This window comes from Cupressus sempervirens, chromosome 8, assembly GCF_028749045.1.
Source record: "Cupressus sempervirens isolate cs-2001-9-10 chromosome 8, ASM2874904v1, whole genome shotgun sequence".
NCBI classification, from domain to species: domain Eukaryota; kingdom Viridiplantae; phylum Streptophyta; class Pinopsida; order Cupressales; family Cupressaceae; genus Cupressus; species Cupressus sempervirens.
This window is the reverse complement of record NC_143125.1, coordinates 557,104,322-557,127,959: the sequence shown is the minus strand read 5'-3', so window position 1 is coordinate 557,127,959 and position 23,638 is coordinate 557,104,322. Positions and strand designations below refer to the sequence as shown.

At 31.8% G+C, this 23,638-nt stretch overlaps 1 pseudogene; it reads left to right on the top strand.

The window, feature by feature from the left end:
• LOC149543636 (uncharacterized) overlaps positions 1–12,119 on the top strand; it is a 54,963-nt pseudogene extending 42,844 nt beyond the window's left edge.
• The last annotated feature ends 11,519 nt before the right edge of the window (positions 12,120–23,638 follow it).

The following is a 23,638-nucleotide window of genomic DNA, read 5'->3' as shown; positions in this document are numbered from 1 at the left end:
CTACAAGAAGTTCAACTACCCTCAACTTCTTTTTACAAAACCAAATTGCATTTTATCTTTTTGATTATGTTTCCAAGTTCCATTCCTACAATTAAGTGGAATATTTATTTTGCACTCTACAATACTATTAATTCAAAAAGAATTAATTTATTTTATATCTATCAATTTGCCCACTTTTCTTTTATATTTTTCTTATGGGCACATACATTGAAATAATAATTAATTGTTTCTAGAATCAATTAGGTGAGAAATTAATTTTTATATAATAATTTAATATCTAATTAATTTGCACGTTAATATTTATTTCCTTTGAAGAATTAAATATTATATGAATGCAAAATAATTTAAAATTTAAAATCTCTTTTCAATTTCTCACATAGATGAGAGGGAGGGAAATATGTAGGGTTCTAAAACCCTAGGTAATAGTGGCTCTAGGTTGGGGCTACATTCTGTGCAAGAATTCAAAGAACTCCACAATCTTTGTGTGCTACAATCTAGTGCTTCGTCCATTGGCTATAGAGTCACTATCAATAAGCTTTTCTTTGTAGTCTAGCTTTACCTTTTTTTTGAAGAAGGGTAATAAATGGAAATATTATAGAGCTCATCATGTGCTACTCAATATCCATTAAGAATTAATAGAATCCCTTGATGCTAGACCTAATGCAAATGCAGAATGAACATCCTTCCACATCGTGATATAAAAATGTGTATTAAAGAAGATGTTATTTCTTTCAACTTGAAGTTGTTCACCATATGTTGACTCAATCATGCAAGCATCATTCCACACTTTATTATGATATTCCAAAAAAATTGTAGATAGGCCTTACACTACCAAGTTTTTGAATATGCTCTCATCAACTTCCATAAGTTTAGAAAAGTTATTGAATTATAGAAAGCTCCCAATCTAGAGGAATCCTTGATCAAATAGTGGCTAAGAATCAGAAATCCTCCTCACAACTACCATGAGGTGGAATCAATACTTTATTTCAAGCTTTATTTTCAACCCTAACATGTTTCTTTAGACCTGCACAGTACCTAGATCAATATTGATCATAAGCCTTCACCTTTTAATAGTGCAGGCCTACCATGCATAGCTATCTCCCAAAGCATTTCTTCTTCAAGAATAGTTCTTCCTTGAGGTCTTATGCCTATGCAATCTCGATGCACTGCTATTTCAATAGATTCTAGTCCAAGTCCAACAATCTCACCCATCATTCTTTAAGATCCTTTGTCTTCCTTAAAAAACTTGTGACCATTCAAAACTTCTATTTGAATGCTTTCTCATGTGGAATAATCATGTCCAAACACTAGATAAATGGAGTTTCTAATGAACCTCTCAACTTCAAAGATGTTACAACAACTTCTATTGTAATCTAAGGGTGATAATTGATGGAAGGGGTATGTGATGATGAATACAAATAGAAAATATGTCTACAACCTCTCTTATGCATTAGATGCAAGCATCTAACAACAACATCCATCAAAGCATATTTCAAAACTTTTGCCAATGCATTTGGAGTGGCCAACTACAATATAAACCAAAATTTGAATCTCCCTTGATTATAATTCTTCTAATGGAAACTCATCATCTCCGCACTTTGAATAACTATTTTTGAAGGGTCAAACCATAGTCATTTACTAACACATAAATGCCTTCATCTGAACATGGTACATTGCATCAATTCCTACTGAAGGAGGCTAATCTGTTTGATTGATTATTTTGCAATATGAATTGGTCTTTGTTAGATTCTGGTCACTGTAGAAACCATTTTCCATGCCCATAAAATACCAGACATTAAGCCACTCCATGTGGAGATAAATGGGATTGAAAATATAGAAAATTTAATATAATTGAAAGTTTTTAGAGCATGTCTTTGGTAAAAGTACTTTTTTTCTTCTTTTTAGCTCAAGATATTTCTTGAGAGAAATAAAGTACGTGCAGTTTGAGATGGAGAGCCATTTGCACATGGCTATGTTCATTTGTATACTTTGACCTTTCAAACTTTTTGTCCCTAAAATTTGCATCATTATGTTGACTAGGGTTCATGACATCGAGAGATTTAGGCACCAACATGATCATGGGAAATAATATTATTGAATGGTTTAGAGTATTATCTATCCATTATAATTATTTTGATAATCCTCTAATTTGACATGATGGCAAGGTAGCTAGTTTGAAATTTGTTTCATCTCCTGTCTATGCATGTCTGTAACATTTATTACTATATATTCCATGAACTTTGTATTTATCCCATGTGTGTTTTATTTTGACCCAGTTACCATATGAGATAAGTAGATATATTTATCTTATTCGAAACTGCACTCCAGCTAGTGCTAACAATTCAGTTCAAATGCCCAAAACTTAATGGTAGACTACTTTGAAGAATATTATCTACTTGTAGTGCACTCTGATTCCATAGACTGGCTTCCAAAATATGGTTCCCATTGAATTGATATATGCCATTTAGTAACTATATGCCATTGAATTGATTGTTTTAACCCATAAATATGTTATACATACAAGGGGTTACTTGAAACCTCTTCTGCAATCAAAAGCACATATGCATCCATAGTGTCATCTCTTATTATTCTAAATCATCTTTACACAAAAGGTGACTCATGATGAATCAAATTTTTGGCCCCCAAAAAGTGTAGTGGCTAGAATCTTGTGCCCATTATTGTAAAATGGAGCCATGAAAAACTAATGAACAATCATAAAAGTTAAACATAACTTCATGATTGAGACCTCCAGCCCTAAATATTTGCAAAATCCCAAGCACCTCTTGATGTAAATTTAGAAAAGTGCAACATTCATACATATGAGTATTAGAAAACTCCACCTTTTGAAAAATATCCCATTCCTTAAGAAAAACTTTCATATGGCCTAATAAAGTTTTGAATTTTCTTTCAAATCACATGGTATGACCCATTTGGATAGTGACAGTAGACGAGCATGGGATATGACCAATCAATGGGAGGGCCTTTATTTCTTGAAACTCCTTAGAGTATGCATTACCTCAAGGAAAGGGGAAAGGCTCAAAAATGACAAAGCCTTTATTGAAACCATAAAGAAAACAAAACAAAATTAATCAAGCCAAAATTTGTTATTTACAATGGAGAGGGGGAAACCCTAAAAACTAAATGTGACCATTTATAGGATGGAAAAAGTATTAGCCTTTCTGAATCAATCCTTGGTAGAATGGAAGAATGTTTTACACACAAGTGAGCAACATGGTCAATGTGATCTTTAACTCATGTATGGAAAATGAATGCACAGGAGGGAAAATAAATATAGATTCAAGATTTTCTTCCACATTTTTCAAATCAATGTCATCTTTTAAAAAGATAGATGGAATTTCAACAACTTTTTCTATAGCTTGAGTTCTTTGATTTTTGGATCTCTCATGTGATTTTTCCATTGTAATTTACTACATTGATTCCTCCAAAGGAAGAGGGGAAAAGATCTACAAGGGGCTGAAAAATGCATGAATCTTTTTCTGCTTCTTGTCCATCATTTAGTGCTTTAGGCTATAGTAATGCTTCATTAATCTCAAAGAGATCAAACAAGAATAATTCATAATCAACTTCATGTTCATAGGAAGAGTCATTGAAGCATGCTGATAGATATTGCACTGTGTGATCAACCATAATTTTAGAAGAGTATTTATCATCAATCTTTTCTTGTATATGTTTATCCTTCATATCTTCATGAACAACATTATTCGATCAAATAGGATTAGTAGTCCCAAATATCAAAGAATCAAATTCTAAAGTTTGAAACTCTCCTAATAAGTTTTCAAATGATCTTTCACCCTCCAGGATTTGTTCAATAGGAGGTATATTGAGGCCAATCATTGAGTCAGTTGACTATGAGGTGTATTCATCATCATAATCAACATGTAGATGGTAGGCTCTGGCTACATTATAGGGAATACTTTCAATCACAAGAGCGATTAGGAGATCTTTATCATTGAAATTTGTTAGACTTTGATAAATAGGAGGTGTTGATTTTACTGCTTTAAGAATGAGCATTTTCTATGTAGGCTTTTCCCTTAGATAATTCTATTGTTCACCGAGAAAAATTCCTACCTATGTAATTTCTTTACACTTCATTCCACTTAGAAATCATCTAAAAGAATACCGTCCCTTTATGCATCTTGCAATGTTTCTAGTCTCTGGCACTTTATCAAAAACTTGATTTCATTTTGTAAAGCAACAATAAAAATACACAGTTGATTATTTTCATTTGGTTGGGTATTTTGGTGAATTTTACTAGCGCACCTATTGAACTTATCTAGAAAATCCCTCATAGGTTCAATCTCCTTCTTTTGAATTTGAAAGAAATTTAATAATAACTCAACAATGTCAACTATGGGCTTAAATCTCTGGAGAAATTTTACCTCAAGGTCACTCTAGTAGGTGATACAACCATTATGCAAATTTTGAAACCAATTAGCAACGCTCCCAATGAGACTCCCTACAAATAGTCTTACAAATATCTTCTCTTTTGACACACCAAGAATAGCAAAAGTGATTGTAGTTTCTTTAATGTGATCATTAGGGTCTTGATATGCATTGCCAAAAAACTTTAAGAGATATTCTATTGAACTTTTAGGTGAGTGTTGAGAAAAAGAAAATAGCCCAACCTGAGCTCCCCATGGCTAGGCTACAACCAAAGCCATAACACTAGACTTCTTTCACCGGGATGTACCTTCAAATATCAAAGGAGAGGAAAGCGCTGGAACTTTTCTTTCTTCCCCAATAGAGTTGGCAAAACTGTTAGTGAATAGATTTTTCCTTCAAAAAGAAATGTGTATAATGACTTAATATGTCTAATTAGGAAGAACAGACAAGCTAACAGTTGTATCAGTTATCATTGATTGATAACCACCCTCTGAATTGAGAGGTGCAACTCCCTCATTTATAGATTTGCAATGAATTTAATGATAGGATATACCTTTAACTTGGAAGGCACTGAGGTTTACTGACATCCATCTATTGACATGAAATGAATGCAATTTCAAGATTTATAAATTGTATAGAAGAAGAAAGAAAAACAAGAAGCCACAAGACTTCCTGATCAATCTTTCTTATTACAAAGAAAATGGAAGGACGATTTCTTCATTTTACAAACAATAAATGATGATACAAGAAATGTATCTTAGATATGATAAAACTTACTAGATAATCAAAATTAGTCTAAGAAATTCATATCCAGACTCCAAAATCTAACATATGAAGTTCCTACATCTCAAATACATAATAGCATAACCATAGGATTACCCTATTCTTGAAAATCAAATAAAATTATGTTAAAACCAAATAAATCTCTACTTTTCCCTATTACAAAACTTCCAACTCGAAATGCCTTCCCCTTTCTTGAAAAATGTATAGATATTTTAAAACACAAGAAGAAACTGTTACAATTCTTTTTCACCCATTAAATAATTCCCCTACAAAATGTTCAACTAGCCCCAACTTCTTTTTACCGAACCAATTTTCATTTTATCCTTTTTCTTATGTTCCCAACTTCCATTCCTATGATTAAGTGCAATATTTATTTCGTAGTTTACAATAATATTAATTCTCAAAGAATTAATTTATTTTTTATCTATCAACTTACCCACTTGTATTTTCTATTTTCTTATGGGCATTCATATGTTGAAATAATAATTAATTTTTTCTAGAATGAAATAGGTGAGAAATTAATTTTATATAATAATTTAATACCTAATTACTTTGTGCTTTAATATTTAACTTCTTTGAAGAATTAAATATTATATGAATGCAAAATAATTTAAAATCTCTTTTTAATTTCTCACATAGTTGAGTGGGAGGGGAATACTTAGGGTTCTAAAAACCTAGGTAACATAATCACAACTAACTTTTGCAACTAATATCTATAATTCTTGAGATACTCATACATGATCCATTCACAACCTTTAAAAAGGTATTACAAATACATCTGATATAGCACCCCCACTCAAGAACCCAAAAGAAATACACCTAATATGTTACAAATTTTACTGGACTATTTTTATAAAAAAGAAATTACACAACATAAAAGTAACAATGTGGAAGCAATATACACAAACATAAAATTTTCACATTCAATTACAATATAGACTTCATTCCTCAAGGGTTCCTTCACATTGAGTCACGTTTAAGATTTTTGTAATTAATTATTTAAGTCTTAAGTGCAATCTCCATATTTAATAAAATATAATGTATTAATCTTATAATAAAATGCATGAATACAATTGATAAAATGAAATATATCTAATGGAATATAGCATCCACTACACATGTCATAGGGTATGTGAGAATAGATACAAGTACATCAAAATACAAAATACATGATAACATATAAATACATAAATTGAATAGAAGTCTCAAAGGTAGGGATAATAATGGTAAAGGTACAACTACATCATTGAGCTTCCAACATATGTAAATATGAGGGGAACCCAAATAGTAAGATGTCACTACCTCCTAACCACATGGTTACGTAGTTAGGCTTCCACTCCCACTATGTAGGAAAGATTATGAATGGTCCACATACAACTAATAAATCCATAAAATATTCCTAGGCAAGGAATCCTAATAGCCAAATCTACTTCAAGGGTAACACAAACTACTCAATTGTACTAACTTTCGGGTTTGAGGTTCCTTGTAAAACCTGTTTATCTAATTGAAAACACAAACCACTCAAGAAGAAAAGATAACCAAAGATGAAAGAACTCTCATCCAATACCAAAACCACATACCAAGTCAACATACATATACCAAACTTATATATCAAGTACCAAAATCATGAGGTAAAGTCCACAAAGCATATCCACCTCAATTCAAAAGACACATGTCAAAAGTCCAATCAGCATGAATCACCAATCACCATCAATGAAAGTAAACACCAACAATAACTACAACATCAATAACCACACCATTAGAAGCAAATTAAAAACCTACAAAAGAGACTCAGGCTACATACTAGGGAGTTTCATCACATGGTCAAACTACTTGAGTTACCCTGGACTAGTCTTTCACTAGACCCTGGACCCTCAAGAGTTGAGTTACCCTAGACTGGTCTCTCATTAGACCTTGGACCCTCAAGCATTGAGTTACATTGGACTAGTCACCCTGGACCCCCAACCCTCAATGTGACACATGGGGAACTAGAATACCCTCTCATTTAGCTTAGGAAAACTACTAATACATCTCACTAGGTATCATCCCATTCCCACCCTTAGCCTCTACAAGCACTCAAGGAATGGGTGAGGCACATCTCTAACTTATATTTTTAATGTATCTCAAGGAAAAGCTCTAGGTGAGATATTTTAATTACCATGTTATCACTTATTACACAACTTACAATATCTTACTTTGGTACTGACCATTCTGGGTCCTAGACCCCTATTTCAATCCACTCCAAAAGACATGTATCTAGAGAACCTTCCCTAATGATATAAACCACAATTGTGTCCCATACCACAACACTCATAATGATAGAACTCGGTTCCTTAAAAGGAAACCAAAAAATATTTTCATTCTCAAAAATCAAGCCATTGTATATTCTCACCAAATAAATCTCATAAAGATAAGCCTCAATTTTGAATCATAAACTACATCTTGACATCTATTCAAATAACCATCAAAAATGAAATTTTAAAAGATGCCTTTGGTGCACATCCTAGTTTGGCCAGTTGAATAGTTCACACAAAAGCCATCACAAAATAAAATATCAAATTAAATTTCCACAACCCACCACAATAAAAATACTATAAAACCTCAAATAAGCACACATCAAATAATGCAAGGTTCCATCAAATGATTTGGAATAGGTTGTTTTCAAAAGTTTTATTTGATTAAATAAAGGGGTATGTAAGTGTAGATAAATTCAGTATATTAATTATCTAATAATTTTATAATTAATTATTATTACTTCTAAATCAATAATATTTAACAATAAAGATAAAACATTTTTGAAGTTCATAATAGTGATTTTTTTATGCATTTTCTCTATCTAAATAAGTCAGTAATTTAGATGATATAATCTCATATTGAATGATATGGATCTATAATCTATATCAATGGGAAGATAATTTAATTTCAAATATATTTCATTGTTACTAGTCCTAAGGAAAATTTCATTTGAATGGTGTAAAATATGAATCTTCCTAGAAGCACTATTCAGATTTGAAGGTTACCAGTTTAGAAGAAAGACATTAACTTTTGTTTGAACTATTGGATCTTCATGAAAAAAAATAAAATTACTCATAATATACTTATTTACAATAAGAAGGAAGATATTTTCATAGCTATATATTTTCCAAAATTTGTGAGTGAGTGTTTGTGTGTCTCTAATTGAAAAATCAAGCCCAAATAGGCCTAGTTTTAGCATGGCAATCAATATTTAACCATGTATTTATAAAACAATCATATATGATTTATATATGTTAAATAAAATCCAAATGGATGTCTAAAAGTATCTTTACAATTTTTATAAAATTTATTACATAAAATTTATAGCAAAATTGCATATTTCAAACCCTCAATCTGACACACAAGTAACTGCAAACAAATTTGTTCATAATAAAGGATACATAGAGAATGCAATCTTTCCTATAGAATTTGAAAAGAGATTTGAAAACCCCTACCTTCAAACACCAAGTTAATTTGTTAAGAAGAAGAAGAAAACTCAAGTGTAGACTTCACTTCCAAGCTTGAAAAAAAACTTTTACTTCAAAATCTTAATGCATAACCTGTAACTTGTCTTCTAAAATCTTTTTTCTAAATTATTTGATTGTTCTCTAGAAATCTTCCCACTCAAAATGACTAGAATGACCTTTTAATAAAGAAAATTAAATAAATATAACAAATAAAACTAAAGTTTCTAAAATGAGTAAACTTACAAAAGAATGTAACTCAACTAAAATGAAATAATAGTTTTCCTTTGTTTTATTATATTTCAAAAATTAATAAAATCACTTTATTTTTTTTTAAGAAAATAGATACATAATTTCTTTCTTTCTTTTTTTTCCTTTCTTTCAATATTAAATAGATAAATATTCTTTATTGATATACTTTCTTTCACGAAATAGGTTTATCATTTTATAATAAATAAACTTTAAATTAAATAATTTATTCCCCATTCAAAAATCTTATTTTAATTTTATCAGTTAATGTGTAATTAAATTGCATATTATTGGTTTAATCATTAATAATAATTAAAGCCCACTAATTATTTGCAACTATAATTTTACTATCATTGATTAAATATTCATGATAAATCAATATTTAGTCTTAAAATTTTTTAATTTTAATTTTCTCCAACATTCACATTTAGACCTTTTAAATCAAGTTTTTTAAATAAAAGAATAAGTATGTAATTAATTAAATATCAAGTGATGTTATACTTCTTTCATTTATTTAAATAATATTTAATAATTTTGATATTATGTGATTGATCTAAATATCAGAATTAAACATTTTACCAAATAAATAACAAAGTCAAATCCACGCAAGCAAAACTATTCAAAACCCAAACTCAAACAACACACACAAAGACAAATTTGCAGGTTTAAAAATGGGTAGAGAGTTAAATGAGTCCTCCTTCTAGGACAAGTGTTTAGGCTATAATTGGGATTAGAGCTGATCATTATCTTTCCATTCTTACCATTGAGTTATTGTGATAGGGTAAGCTCATCCTGGCAATTTAGGGAAATTGATGCCCAGTACCTAAAACCTACATAAAAGATGACAATGAACATATGCAAATATATAACTAAACTAGACAGGCAATGATAGGGAGTGGTATGTCATGTAGATCTCAACTAGTAGGTGACTATGACTCCCTCCCTTAACCACATTAGACATGTAAGATAAAAAAGTAAAATAGACATGTGCACCATACACATACAAGTATGGGGTAAGTACCAAAATGAATCATGAGTCAACACATCAAAGGCTCAAATATAACTATGCATTACTATGAATGTAAATCAATCATCATTAAAGACATATCATCTGACATCATTATGAAAGCAATCACATTTACCAACTAAGAATCATTAAAGCAACATTAACATGTAAGTAATCATAATCATTAGACAACACATGAAATGTAATCAACTATATAATCATAAATAATATTTTCAAGTCATGAAATAACATCATACCATATATCTTTGAAACTAACACATGTATAAAATAGGCCTAAAAGAGTTCAACATATATAATATAAAGCAAACTATGAGTGGGCATTACATCTGATTAACTTATTTGAATTATATATCTCAAACAACTTCAACCTTAACTTTTATCTTCATTCACTTTGTAGCATTTTAAGATCTTTTTCTATCACAAGAATTGTGTATGCACTCTCTAGCACTCCAACTTGCACACAAATGTTGTATAGACCAATAGTCTCTGACTGACAGCTTCACATAATGCTAACTCAAACATACTTCAACTTTAGTTTCCTTCTTTTCACAACTTCTCTCTTTTTTATAGTAGACCTGCAATCTCTCACTTTAATTATTTTTACCCACCTTGCAATGAACATTTCAAAGCCCATGTTTCTTAAATTTGTTGACACCTTCTCCATACTAGTTCATTCTATTGGAGTGAAGTAAGAACACAGTATCAATCGAACACAAAATATGATGTACCACTACATAAAAACAATTGGTAATCACTTCAAGGCTTCTTCTAATTTTGTCCACAAGTTTTTAGAATTTTCCTCTCGATACTCTTCATCATCAATTTGACATTTTTCATATTCATAAGCTTCTACAACAAAGCTACATACACTATTATTATCATAGGAACTTTTGCAAACCGCAAATAAAAATGGATCTTCTACCTTTGAAATACTCCATTACCATCTTTGGCTCTAATACCAAATCAGAAGCACTAATTTCTCTAACGCCAAGTCAAATACACTAAACTACTCTTATGCCAAGTTAAAAAGTAAGCACAGAGGAGACATAAACAAATAAGAAACTCAAATAAGGGCTCTACTAAACAAAAGGTCACTCTATTATTTTATAAGAAAATTCATCATAAATCTATAATAGGAGTTAGTTTCAATATTAATGTTGGATAGTTGAAACACTAAGAACATGTTTATCATGGATAGCTTCATTTCTAGTAAATAGTTGGATGACAAAAGATGGTTAAGACCAATTGGTTTGTACCAACAATTTATGGCTCATTGGGATAAATAATGTATCCATGTTCATAGTATGAATATTTTTTAGGTGGTCTTCACAAGAGGTTTCACACAACCTGGTACCATAAATCATGAAGAATGTAATTGACATACCTTTTCTATTTTTAACTATAAATCTTCAAGGAAGAATATTTTTCCATTTATTATTTACATATAGAAGATACAATGCGGGAGATGTTTTCTTATCAAGAATCTTGAAAATGTTGTGCAAAATTTCTTATAGTCAACTTGAAATGTTTCAAGAAAATGAATGAAAGAAGCTTACAGTTTTTAGTGCACTACCTTTCTTTTTTAAATTTTAAATGCTACCACTAGAAACTATTTTTCAACCTCTTTGTAAAGATAATCTTGTGGCTAAAGGCAGTGTGCTTTCATCTATTGCAGTATTTTTCAAGGAGTACTTAGTGGATAGAAGTCTTGATGATCTCATAGGATTACCAGAGAGAGGGAAAATGGAAGATAATATTCTTGAATTATTTCTAGTGCAAAAGTGTACTATTGAGGCCTTTCTAGATCACTTTAGGTAGGAAAGTGTTTGGCAATGTAGAAGATTATATTTACTCGACATTTGTACTTTGAAAGCTAACTTTTATTGATCCATATTATTCATTATGATAGCAAGTAGGATCTTAGAGCTATTGTTGTGTACAAGGCAAAGAAAAAATTTGATATGAAGTTGAAGGAGCTGAAGGCTGCCTTAATCACCTTCATTACTTAAAATAGTGATATTGATGATGTAATCAAAAATGTTAAGCAATACCATAGAGCCTAGAGAGTCAAATATTCTTGACATTTAAATTGTGTGTCTCTTGTGGGATTATTTTATGGTTTTGTAAAATGGCATGAAAAGAATCAATAGAAAAATGAAAATTTGACCTTGCATTAGGTTAGTAATTATCAACCACTCATATTATAGCCCTCTTTGTTAACTATTTTCTTCCTTAAACCAATTTCTTTTTAAACTTAAGATAGGCCTGACATTTCAAGAAGATGTGGAATTATTGATGATTAGAATTTAAAAATATTTCAAAGTAACAAAGTATAACCATCATTAATCAACTATGTGTAATTACAGTGTCATTCATTTGCATTGAACAGTACATTACACTATGCCTAAGGAGAACGACTTCAAACATGATGCGGACACTTCCCAATGCATGTTAGTATCTATGATCACATGGTCAAGACTCTTTGTAAAGACATAAATGTGAGACATATGAATTTTTTTGGCATCATAGTTTAGGGTTCTCATGACTAAATTTAAGGGAATATAGTTCATATTTACATCAATATACATAATACATATTTGGTGGTAGAGATTCTTCTTTACAAGTTAACTATATTATTAATTTCTACATTCTCCAATCCTTTCAACACATCTAGTGCCAATTAATGTACCCTAATAGAAAGTTAGGAACAATATTATTGTTGACAAACATACAAAAATGGGACTTGTCTTTATAGTAACACCATGAAATGAAAATCTCCCTTGAAAATATTAATTATTTGGTTGGAATATCAAGTGCAAAAATTTCATTAATAGAAAGTATTAAGCCAAAGAATTCAATATGTGATTTTCATATAACCAACATTTTCCCTCTAATGGTGTACTCTCAAATTTTAGGATATTGTTACAAATCATGAAAAGTGAATTGTAATGGTGTTGAGGTAAAATGTCACATAATTATTTCATAATTTATGTTATTTAATTTGATGAATCTTTACAGATTTCCAATCTTGTAGCAATGTGGTTTCAAATAGATCTATTACCTATCATAGGACACTAATGTTTTTAGCATAAGAAATAATAGAAGAATTGTAAGCCTGTACAAGAGCTAGAAGGGGTGGGAAACATGATAGTCTCTAAAAAAATATATTTGTAAAAGAAAAAAAACTTTCAATGAGAGAATTAGCATGAAGGAATGTTTTAAGGCTTCCACCTTACATGTAGTCAAATATATATATATATATATATATTCATCTTTAGTATTTTAATCTCTTAGGAAAAGCATTTTAGAATGCAATATATTTCCAACTGCATTACCTTTAGTATCAAAACTCATTAGATTATAGGAAATCCTTACTGGTATTTTAATACAATCCTCTAGAGTGACCTTATATATCATTCCATAGGTACTCTCACCTATTACTTATATGGTTGCACAAAGAAGATAATCTACTCTTAAAACTAGAGGGTCATCAGTGTGTACAAGTTTTCCTCCTACCTCCCCTCCTTCTACCCCAATAGATAGATCAACAATACTCTTGATTCCACCAAATCTTGTCATAGGTTGTGAATATTTCTGACCAAAAAAAAGGAGAAAAGCCAAACAAATGATCACTATCATCTTTTTTTCTAATAAACTTTTTTTAATATTGCTTCTATTGATACTTATGTACAACTTTTTTAGTCAACTTTTTTTCTCTTAGAAAATATGTTTATATATCCTCTTTAATTTTTCTTTGTTCACTTTCCTCACACAATGTAGAGACTTAAGCTCTATAGAGCCCTCGTTTTATTTTTTTTATTTGATTTTAAATGACTATATTTTGGCTAGTGTGTGGGTTATAAATTTTTAGCATATTTCCCTTAACTAGTACTATAATAGGGTGTCCTAGTAGTGCTCCCTTTTGTAGACTCCGTAGGAAACAAATTTGTGTTAGGGTACATTAAGTTGTCTTTTCCTTAACTAGTACTAAAATAGGGTGCCCTAGCCATTCTCCCTTAATCACAAAGTAATAGGATGGTTTCTTAATAGTTCTCCCTTAACTATTATTATGATAGGGTGCTCTCATGATCCTTCCTTAATAGTAGACTCCATAGGAAAGATATTTGAAATTTCCCTTGCTGACTTTCTCTTAACTAGTACTATAATAGGGCATGTAATAGTTCTCCTTTGATTGCAGACTCCATAGGAAAGTCATTTATAGAAGGCTTTCTTTACTCTTTTTAATATATCTATTGTGATAGAATAAAAATTAGATTATTAATTTTTTTTTACACCAAATAAGTCCAACTTACAAATTTCTTGATATTTCTTGGGTTGAACATTCTCAAAACTCCATTGCTAACTCCAACATAGCATGGTGCAATCATTATGCTAACGAAGTGTGAGATAATCTTCAAGAGGATCCTTATTGAGAACATCCAATATTAGGAATCTTCTCCTTACTCTGACTAAGACACTTCATCTTTCTCAAGTCATGATACCCTCCATCCTATATTCTTTGACATGCCACTTATGTGGATAATTTTTAATTTGAGTAGCTTTGTGCATCACAATAAATATAAATTAATGCAAAATGAAGAGATTTTTTAAATATTCAACAATGATTTTATGCATATTATTCAACTTAAAATATATGTGCTTAGTTCAAAAAAGAACTTATCTCTATTTATTGTAATTGCTATGATGTTGTTGAACTTATCTTTCTTTTATAGGTGCAATGCTCAACAATATGGTTGTGAAATTTTTTTCATTGATCCATAAATTTTACCATCTATATTTATTTATTTTTTAGATAGTTTCTTCTACCACCCAAGATGGCAAGATATTGCTCAAATACCACTTTTAATGACCCCTCTTTTGATCTAACATCAACACACTTCTAATTCCCAAATTTATGTTTGTAATATGTTTAAAACTCCTTCCTTAATACAAACATGCAAATTTATTTATACAAATTTATAAATTTATAAAATAGCAAATAGATATAAAAGAAAATTATTTTCCTTATTATTATGCTTCTCTATACTCACCTCTTTAAATCACTTTATCTCATTTCCTTGTTAAGATTTTATTAACTTTAGGAATCCCCAAATCCCATTCAAATTCCTTACATGTAATATGTTTCAAATGATATGGTGAAAAACCTAGTTTATTATTCCATATTATATCAATTATTATTTACTTACTAAGTCCTCCTTATAGGCTCTGTGTTTTCTACCTATTTTTCCTTACTTCCTTATGCCTCATCCACTATTTTAGAGGGTTACTCAATTTCAAATTTTATGCATGGTGACAATTTTACTTTTTTGTTTTTATTGGTTTCTACTTATTTTTAATATCCTACATCTATTAAAATCATCTTGCTCCTCCTATGTTCATATCCTTTTTCCACCTTTAATTATATCCTCCACCTTACTAATGTTTGTCACTTTTCTTATTGATGGGATGTTTTATGTTCTATTGCCCTAAGTTCACATGCTCACTTAATGAGTTCCCTTCATATTCCTTATACCTTCAATAGTCAAACTTCCTATTTTACTTTAGTTCTATCCATATCATTTGATGGGTTTCTCTTGTACTAATGTCTCCATCTTCAATTCCTTAATGTAATCATAGGATATAGCTATTAATAATTTGGATATTCAATTATTATTAGTAAATTATGATTATAAATACATATCATAATAGTATTTAATTATTTCTTAATCATATTATAAATTATTATATAATTACCAAATTTATTGTTTTAATTATTTATAATAGTTGAGCTTCTTTTAGGGGGTCATGACAAGTTTCTTCGAGGTACTCCCATACTTTTGTGTTGCTACAATATATGGTGCATCCCTTTTTTTATAATGTTTTCTAGTTTGTAGGATGTTTCCATAGTTTTTGGATTGATGGTTTCTTGTGGCCTCATGGCTAGTTCTCTATTGTTTTATATTCTAGAATTTTTGGTTGTTTAGAATTTTAGTTCCCTTAAAAAATGTTACATTTATATAAAAAAAAGATACCAACTTTTTTTTATCTTTTGTAGGAGGATTCATAAAATTACCTCTATAAAGTCCTATGCATCTAGAACTATTGCACTTATACAATATGACATAGACATCAAATAGAGGAGAAAATGATTTAAATTCTCTAATGAAATAGTTCCTCCTTATTATTAGTCTACAATCTATATCCTTATAAACAAATTGACAATACAATAAAAAATCAATATAAAGATAAATAATTGAACTCTGTACTTTTTCCTTTTCTTACAAGATTTGATATCCTCAATCTACTCCTTTACTTGTATAATTGAACTTTGTGCTTTTTCCTTTTCTTACAAGATTTGATATCCTTAATATACTCCTTTACTTGTTAACTTACTTTAAAGAATCACATTTCTCTTCAGTTTATTAGCATTCTAAGTACTGAATTATTTTTATTAGATTTATTTCCATTTTATTTCACTATATACATAAAAAATAATTCTATAGCAACCTTCTTCAAATTGAAAATCTATCTTGATGAACGATGGCCCTTGAATATTTATAATTTCCTATTTAATTATTTATAATAGTTGAGTTTCTTTTAGGGGGTCATGATAGGTTTCCTCAAGGTACTCCCATATTTTTGTGTTGCTAATCTATATGTTAAGTCCCTTTTCTTTTATAATGTTTTCTAGTTTGTAGGATGTTTCCATAGTTTTTGGATTGATGGTTTCTTGTGGCCTCGTGGTTGGTTCTCTATTGTTTTATATTCTAGACTTTTTGGTTGTTTAGGATTTCAGTTCCATTAAACAGTGTTACATTTATATAAAAACAAATATGCCAACTTTATTTTTATCTTTCATCGAAGGATTCATAAAATTACCTCTACAAAGTCCAATGTGTCTAGAACTATTGCACTTATAACATATGACAGAGACCTCAAATAGAGGAGAAAATGATTTAAATTCTCTAATGAAATAGTTCCTCCTTATTATCAGTCTACAATCTAGATCCTTATAAACAAATTGACAATACAGTAAAAAATCAATACAAAGATAAATAATTGAACTTTGTACTTTTTCCTTTTCTTACAAGATTTGATATCCTCAATCTACTCCTTTAATTGTTAACTTGCTTTAAAGCATCACATTTCTCTTCAGTTTAATAGCATTCTAAGGACTAAATTATTTTTATTAGATTTATTTCCATTTTCTTTCACTATATATAGCAACCTTCTTCAAATCCAAAATCTATCTTGATGAAGGATGACCCTTGAATATTTATAATTTCCTATTTATTATTAAAAATAATTAAGTATTTATATAGATGACAATTTTCTTTCTCCAAATATTTTCTCTTTTATTTGATATCCTTGTAATCATTTTCTTTATTCTCAATAGAGATGGTAAAACTTGATGGTAAAACTTGTTGCTTTTTCTTTTCTCTTTTATTTGGACTTCTACAATCATGATCATCTTCTTAAATTCTTTAAAATTTCATTTTTTTATTTCCACATTATTTCTTTGAAATCTTTGAATCAAACAAGGAAAGATGAGTTCACCTTAGAAATTAGAAATCAAAATTAGCTTCCTATTTCTCCTGTCTAATATTCACATTTTCTACATCCTCATCTAAGATCTCTATCTCCATAAATAGAAGTTTTGTTTCACTTTCAACAATACATGATTACATTCACCAAATGAATAACTATGCTCTTCAAAACATTCTTATGCTGTAACTAACATTATGTTCAAATATCTTACATCTACTTAACACATATGGGATTATAATAAAACTATTATTTACTTAAAATATAAATTAGAAAAACAACATTTTTTCTTTAGAGATTATTCAAGAGCCTTAACAAATGATTGAGAATGTTTTTGACACCTATTGATTAAATTAAAGAACACAAACAATAATACTAAATAAAAAATTGAATGTGATCCTACGGTCCTAAAACTGAATCGCTGCTCTCAAGCAGTCTTCTTGATACGTGAAGAGTGACACACTGTCATAACTTTAATCTGCCATACGTATTATACATTATCTTGGCAAGGGCGAAGAGCTTTGAGTGAGTTAAATCATGTCTTTCAATACGACGACTCCGGTTTCCAATAGCAGTGGAGGGTTGATTAATTCTGGGGAGTCTGCTGGTCAAGTTCTGAAGTTATTTTTGTTAATTTCAGTAATAGCTGTATTTATTATTCTGATTTCAGGGGATGTACTAAAGGCTCTGAAGAGGAGAGCACACTGGATTCCTGGTGATCTTCTTGTGCTCAGCGCTTTCACAATACAACTGCTGAATTTGCTTAGTACTCAGGGCCAGCCATTGGATGTGTCTACAGATCATGACATGAGGTGGAATGAGTTTTGGATGGTCCATACAAGTCGAGTTATGTTGTGTGTAATTGTAGCCTATTTGATGCCTGGAATGGCAAATCCTCGTGCTGAGGAGTCCTGGGGTAAGTTAATGGCTCTAGCGTTAACCGTCTTTCTTCATTTAAGCTCAGAGTATTATATTGTACGTCGTAGAAATCAGCATGAGAGCTACTATTGCTCTGTTTCGGGATGCCTTGAAAGAAATGACATCGACATGACTCTCTACATTGTTTTTGCCACGCTGATCTCCCTCTGCTTTGTTATGCTCCTCCTCCTCCTCGGTTGCGCTAATATTGCTGGCAGAGGTATTGAACGCATCTTGGCCCAAAAGATTCCTCTGCTTCTCAAGGACCCATGGCATATGAATTCTGAATCGGGTGAGAAGGCCACTCATGCTCACCATGACTGTCACTCTTGTTGCCGGACAGTTGAAAAGGCTGTGCTGATGGCTGAGGAGAGGGAGAAGGATCTCGCTCATGATCACTCCTGTTGGCAGACAGTTAAGGTTGAGGTTGCGGTTGAAAGAGCGAATACGGAGGACCACGATCACCGTCAGATCTGTTTAGAGAGAGTTGAAGATGTTGTTACGGAGAAGGTGGAGGCGTTATACCAACACTCCTGCTGGCGAACAGTAGATGATGCTCTGCTAAGAGCAAAGAAGGCGGAGGATGAACGTCATCATCGTCACTGTCAACACTGCTGGCGGATGGTTGAAGATGCTGTGCTCAGAAACTGGATCGTTGCACGTGCGTACTCCCTTGAATATATCATTGCCAGATCTGCCTTGGTCTCATCCGCTGCACTCATAGTCACCACTCAAATTGTGATTACCATCATTGGCGGAGTACGAATTAAAGTATCCCTGAGGTTTGATAATATCTACGACAAGTTGAGGTTCACTGCCACTGTGTTGCAATGTGTATTCATATTGATAGGATGGCTCGTGATAGAATGGAGGTGGGTTACAGCAGTGGCTTATTACAGAAAATGGAAAGAGAGCACCTGGCGTAGCGACTTCAGGCTAGAGGATTTCTGGACTCGACACTTGAGAGAGTTGCTCCAGGCGCAGAAGCCCAAGCTACGCCAGAAGGAATTTCTTGAGTCCAAAGTAAACAGAATCGTCGCCAAGGAGCAGATATCATTCAGTGTACCAAGAATATTGTTGTGTGCAGTGGTCGTCCTACAGTGGGTCACGGTTGCATTCAGCAAAGCTTGTTGGCTCGCATCTTTGATGATTTTCCACAACAGAGTAATGAGTAAGCTGTTGTCGTTCATACTGTCGATGCATGACATGCATGCATTAGAAGACTACAAAAAATACGAAGAAATGTTGAAGGGCTTGCAGATGTTACGACGCAGTCCAAAAACCCTGTGGGTAGCTAACCGCAAGTCCATAACGAAGGCAAAGAACCTCATTATTCAAGGCAACGAAGACGGTGAATTCATGTGTGAAACTCTCTTAGAGTTTCTGATCAACAAGAGAACGGGTCGCGGTCTAGGGTTGAGCTGTTTGGAGCCTTACAAGCCTCAAACAGGATTGAACTTCCTCTGCACGAAGAAGACGAAGCCGATTCAGCAGCATCCACAACAAGAAGAAAACTGGTCATTAGTTGTAGAAGAGCATTTCACAGACGTGAGCACAAAGTCTTGGAAAATGACAGCGGTGTCCCTTCTTAGTATCATCATTCATTTCGCTCCAATTTATGCGGAATTGGATAAGGGAGACTGTTCCACTTCACATGACTTTCCTCCAAAGGAAGTTACGGATTGCATGGAGGCGTATTCTCAGGCCTGGGAAATTATAGATTTCGTAGAGGAAACGGACACAGAAAGCAACTTCAAGATCAGTGAAGCAGCCGATAGATTCTTGGACATCTTGCAGAGGAAACTGAAGAAAGGGCGCCTTATTGATAGCACGTTCAGACATGCAACACCTCAATGTGTGCGAGCAGCATTGGAAGACCTCAAAAGGGAATGTCAAATCAAAACAGAGCCGCCCGGGGGAGTCAATATGATATCGACTGTGTTCTATGCACTTGGCGTCAAAGAGAAGAAAAACAAACGCGGCGGCCGCTTGAACCGATGGGAGAATTTTGGAGGCAATGACTCTTTTGATTGGGAAAAGGCCGCATATGGGAATGCCGTGTACAAGCTCTGTAACAGCATTCAGATTGATGATGATGCAAATATGGAAATGCTACTGAAAGAATTAGAAAGCTCCTTGGCAGATATAATTAACGAATGCCTAAAGAAATTCCAACATCTCCTTCTGTTGAACTCCAAGAAATGGGCCCGAAACAGCGACGAGAAAAGAATGGGGAAAGCACTTTATACAGCAGGAAAAGCCAGGCTCATCATGCAGAATTTAGACATGAAAAGTGCAGGAAAAGCCAGGCTGATCATGCAGAATTTAGACATGAAAAGTGAAGCAATAGTTCCAGGAGAGTAGATAGTTTTATCTTCTTTTGTGATAGCTATAATTATTTATATTTGTTGTTTATTCTGTCTCTGTAGAATGTAAAACGTAATTCAGTATGTATGGATATACTAATTCCTACTTCTAATTTGTTTAGAGAACGAAATAAGGGAATTATTAGGTAGGTGATTGATAAGTAGGAGATTCCTATGTGTTTGTCGTGAATTTAGTGCGTTTCAAAAATGGCGAAGCGCAGTGTAATTCGGATGCATGCTATAATCTAAGTATAGACTGCTGTGATTATTAAACTTCTATATTTTGACATTGTTGGATGATACAAGAGAATCGAGGTGAAGGTCGAGGAATCTTACAGCTGGCACAGGCTTGCTATGGCATTGTCTACTATTACATTCCGTATCATTTTGTTATTTCAGCTTTGTGCTACTGACACCGTGTAGCATTGCTTTTAATCATATTTGCATGCCCTGATTTGCGAAGTGTTCCAGTTGTCGTATAATTTATTGCCATTGTTCCTCTGTTCTTCTTTGACAGTCTTTTGACTGCCCTTACAGTTGTAATTTTTTTTTCAATATATAAATAAATAATTCAAGGTTAATACCTTTGATTATAAGGGTAGAATTATAAATTAATTGTATCACTTTCAAAATTATATTTAATTGATTAAGGTATTTACCATTCAATTTCATAAATTATTATAAAGGTTTGAAAGTATACAATCAATTTATCATTTTTTAGATATTTAGGTTTAAGATGTTCTCATTATTTAAAATCATTAAAAAAAAATTAAAAATTGAATTGTTAGACATCTAAATTCAAGCTCTCCTGATTCAATAATTTTTTGAAATTTTGAATTTTTAATTGTTAATAAATATAGGCAAAATTTGTGAAAAATAAAAGAATAAATCCACTCATAACCTACAAGTCACGTGTCTTTCAATTTACACACACACACAACCAAACTAATAATTATGAACTTTCTCTCTATGTACAAATGTGTTGACTATGGGAAAGGGATAAATTTTGAAGTAGGGGTGGGGAACGTCTACAATGCTATGAATGGAGACCTTAAGGAGTTCAGAGAAGGGTTAGTTGATGCTAATAGGTATTCTGATCCACCCCATATTTTTGTGAATGTGTGAGTTTTTGAGGAATGTTCCAAGGTTTTCTACGTGGGTGTTGACAATATGGGGTCTTCCCCTAAGGATACACCTATCAATGAGGGGCCCTTATGGTAGTAACTTTCATGGTCTAACTTGTATAGCTCTAAGTTAAAGGGGAAGCTATTTCTCCAATCATCCATTTAGTTGATGCTTCTTCTAGTTCCTACTTGCTAGAGATACTAGATTTTTTGGTTAAGAAAGGAGTAGATTCAATTCCCTCTTCACCATTTAGTGAGTTAATTGGTTGTGGACAAAACATTGATTATGTGCATTCTTGGGTGCTAGGAAATGCAATGGTAAGCATCAAGTGGATGTTCCTGCTCTAGTCAGGGGATTTTTCCTTTTTTGTTTACCTATAACAATAGACAATGACAAGATGGAACAATGAAATAATAATATCTTGATGAAGGAAGACTTAAATGAATCAGAGTGTTATACAATTGCAAGATGATGAATTTTTGTAATACAAATTATAGACCAAAGTACAACTTTTGATAAGTTAGGGTTGTTACATCAAAAGATTGACATGCTAATGCCTGATAAAACCACTACGCTTATACAACACATGAGGTAGTTAAGCCATACCACCAATCCAAAAGGGGAACATTGGCAAATAGTCCAACAATCCTCCATCTTATTACCTAAGAAGCTTTGAAGATTTGACCAAGGTTTGATACCACTTCTTAATGTTTATGCTTTTACCAAGACAAGTAATAGATTCAATTGTGTTTTTCTTGCAAATATAGACAATGGCAAGGTGAAATAATGAAATGATAATATCTTAAGGAAGGAAGACTTAGATGTATATAAGAACTACACAATCGCAAGATGAGAAATTTATTTAATCCAAAGTTGTAGACCAAAGTAAAACGTGTTGCAAGCTAAGGTTGTTGTTACACCAAAAGATCAACCTGGCAATGCCTAATAGAACCACTAAACTTACAAAACACATGAGGTAGTTAATCGATGTCACAAATCCTAAAGGACAAAATTGATAGTTAGCTCAACAATCCTCCCTTAGCATTACCCAAGGAGCTTTGAACATATGACCAAGCTTTCATACCACTTGTTACAAGCTAGGGTTTTCATTACACAAAAAGATTGACTTGCTAATGCCCAATATAACCACTTGACTTTAGAACACAAAAGGTGGTTAATCAATGTCACAAATCTCAATAGGAAATATTGTTAGTTATTTCAAAAAAACTATAGTGATGAAAGAAAGATAAAAAAAGACATGATATAAAATCACATGACACATGTATCTCCTAAGTAGGAAGCCCTCAAAAAAAAATTTGTTTTGTCTTGGGGATGAAAAAACACTATAATCCCATATTTGTATTGACTCACAGAACACCAACTCATTACAATGAATTTAACAGCACTATTTCTAAGGAGCGCCAACTCCTATCTCATGAAGTAGTTGAACAATAGGGAATACTAGTGACCTTAAAATTTCATTAACAAATGATAGTTATAAGAACATTTTACATTTTTAACAATATTCAATATTTAATTAAATCAATCAAATATATAGTTATTTACATATGGATACGTGGATAGAAAAATTCAATTTATAGGGAGATATTTTCTATAATCAAAATATATTCCTTCAAAAACTTCCTTTTATGACTAATGATTTATTTATTTTAATTGTATTTAAATTTTTTTGTATATCTATCTTCTTTTATTACACTCGACCAAGAGTAGACAAGCCCATC